The 2690-nt window shown below is 40.6% G+C and overlaps 1 protein-coding gene across 1 annotated transcript in view; it reads right to left on the reverse strand.

The window, feature by feature from the left end:
• The window catches only part of SEMA3C (sema domain, immunoglobulin domain (Ig), short basic domain, secreted, (semaphorin) 3C), a 207546-nt gene extending 205286 nt beyond the window's left edge, over window positions 1–2260 (reverse strand). The window contains exon 1 of the mRNA XM_010848128.1: window positions 1861–2260. The gene's annotated coding sequence lies outside the window, so the exon portion shown is untranslated. The remainder of the gene's footprint in view (window positions 1–1860) is intronic.
• Window positions 2261–2690: the final 430 nt, after the last annotated feature.

Genomic DNA, 2690 nt, shown 5'->3' on the forward strand with positions numbered 1-2690 from the left:
GCTGTGACTTTCTGTCTTACATGTGAAAATTTGGATTTGATTTCATTTGTGTCTGGAAGTCTTTGTTAAAAGTGAAATTATTTCATCATCCAGCAAAATAATGTGACTATTAAACAAAGCAGCCAGGAAAATGTTGTCAATTTCCAAAGGAAAAACCAATATTTAAACTTGTTATTCTCTTTAAACAACAACAACAAAAACACATTACACTGAAAAGACTTGAGAATGGTGCCAATAGGTATTAACAGATGGAAACTTCTCTCTCTACCATAAAATAGTAGAAGTAGAAAAATCTCACATAAAATTTCACTTCCACACACTCATTAGCTCTTTGGAGTAACCATCTCTGAAATGATATTTCTACACAAAAATCTACCAGGGCTCAATTCCTGATCACGTATATCACTGGAATTAGTTATCTGCCAGTTTATACAGATGACCATACAGCTGTTAAATGATGTAGATGAAGTAATCATGAATTTGTGCCAAATACAAACCAATGACTTAGTGGTGAGCAATCCAGTGAACCATGTATCCCTCAATGTTTTTTAAAATAAATCAACTAGAAAGTGGGCTGTCAAAATTTCAAACGATAAATCAGAGAGACAGGTACTACTGTTTAAAACCATATCTATATAATTGATACATGCTATTAACTAATGTCTGAACACCAGAGATCACATAATGTGTAATATCAAATCTATAGGAGCTCCAGTAGCCACAATATGCAAAATAAACTCAGGACCATTAAAAAAAAATCATTTTGAGTCTAACACAATTATACAATGAGATGACACAACAGAATTTAATCTATAAATTTATTTTTACAGGTTACAACAATACTGATCTTCAATAGTATGTGGCTATAAAGAAATGTCACTAAAATTTGACAATACAGTACAGAAGCAATAGAGAAACTTCAGTAATACAGAAGCAAAGGAACAATTAAACTGAACATGCCACTGTAAACAAAATGTAAACAAAACTTATATTGATTTCTTAGATGGTACAAATAAGAGGTAGGAAAAAAAAAGATTCTATGCTTCTTTTACCACACAGATGGAGGAAACCCTAGAGATGTTTCTGTTCGTAATTTTCAAAAGAAACACTTTCTTTCTGCTTCCACAACCTCTTCACCTTGTCATCCCTAAATTAACTTGAAAGAAAACCGATTTTATAGGGTGACTTTCCCTTCGTAATTTGCTCCCTGGTTTTGTTGACTTTATAGTTAAATTCCACCACCACCACCCCCCCTCAAATATATAAATATGCCTAACCTTTGCCTCTGTATTAAGCAGGATAATAATTACACATTTTTACATACTGCTATTATCAATATCTTATTTGATATGTCCCCATGAAAGCAACATATGCCACAAATTGCAAAAAATAACATTGGAGATGAAATGACAGGTCAAGTGTAGTGAGTATAAAGAGCAACGTGATTTCAAGCCATCCAGAGATGAGAAGTGAGGGAAAGTCAAGTATCTTATACATGCCCCCGCCCCTCATATTTTATGACTTCTTCCCTTTAACTCAAACACTTAAGACACGATGCTTACTGTTTTCACTTGTGATTGAACACTAATAACATGTAATAAAAGTCCTCTTATAAAATTCTCTCCAGTAATTTTGCCTTAGAAGGCAGGGATACTCAACTTTAAACTCTCCGCAGGTGTCATAACCTAAAAAAGCAATTCCAGCCAGGCTCTCTGCAAGGGAAACACTTCCATGACAAACTACATGCGCTCTTAAGAAAATATCCATATTTGAGAACACGGATGTGTGAAAAGTCTATACACAGATCCAAAGTTGTATTTTGCTAAATTTGTAATGCTGAAAACAACGAATCCAGCTTACCGAGGTGGAAAGAGATCAGCGCGGAAAAGTCGTCAATGTGCTACAGGTTTGGATCCTCGTTTCTAGCCCTTTCCCCCAAAGACCGTAATTTCTAGGGCGTCCCAGCGATGAAATTCTTTCTTTCCTGCCTTCTGAGTTCCTTTGTAAAGGAATCCTCAGCGTTGCAGCGGCGCGGCACCCGGAGCCCTGCTCCGCGTCGCTCAATCAAGCACTCGGGAGTGAATGGAAAGTGGCCGGCGCAAGGGGCGAGCGCTCGGGTGTCCGATTACAGCTACGCGGCGCACGGCTCAGGCTGCCCCGGGCGCCGCCCAGCCAGCTCACATCCCCCGCCCAACACACTCCGCCGCATCTCCACCGGCCGCGAGGCCCCACCCAGAGCGCGCCCGCGAGAGGGTGGCAGGGAGCCGCCAGGGCGGGGCCGACCCCAGGACAGGCTGCCCTCGAGATACAGGAATGTGCTGCAGCAGGCTAGGGGGCCAACTAAACAACTCTGCTCCTTACTCACTCCGCGGTGGACTGAGCAACTTACAGGGTGTGTTCCAAGGTTTTTGTTTGTTACCGGCTGCTCTGGGAAGGCATTCAGGATTAAGCTTGGCCTTAACTATCAAAGTGCAAAGCAGTTTTTGCTAGAAAAGGATCACAGCATCCTTTTAAGGCAAATAGATGGGTTTTTAAAAGGCATGAGTCTCGTCCTTTCCCTGTGGAACGTTTTCTAAAACCGGTCTACATACAACAGTCTCATCGCAGAAGTTTATCCTTTTAATGGGTATTGTTTCCTACTGTGCTTCCTTAATGTCCCCAAAGCAGTAACTTTGTCGACCTCTCCACGG

This window comes from Bison bison, unplaced genomic scaffold, assembly GCF_000754665.1.
Source record: "Bison bison bison isolate TAMUID 2011002044 unplaced genomic scaffold, Bison_UMD1.0 scf7180017864260, whole genome shotgun sequence".
In the NCBI taxonomy this organism is placed as follows: Eukaryota; Metazoa; Chordata; class Mammalia; order Artiodactyla; family Bovidae; genus Bison; species Bison bison.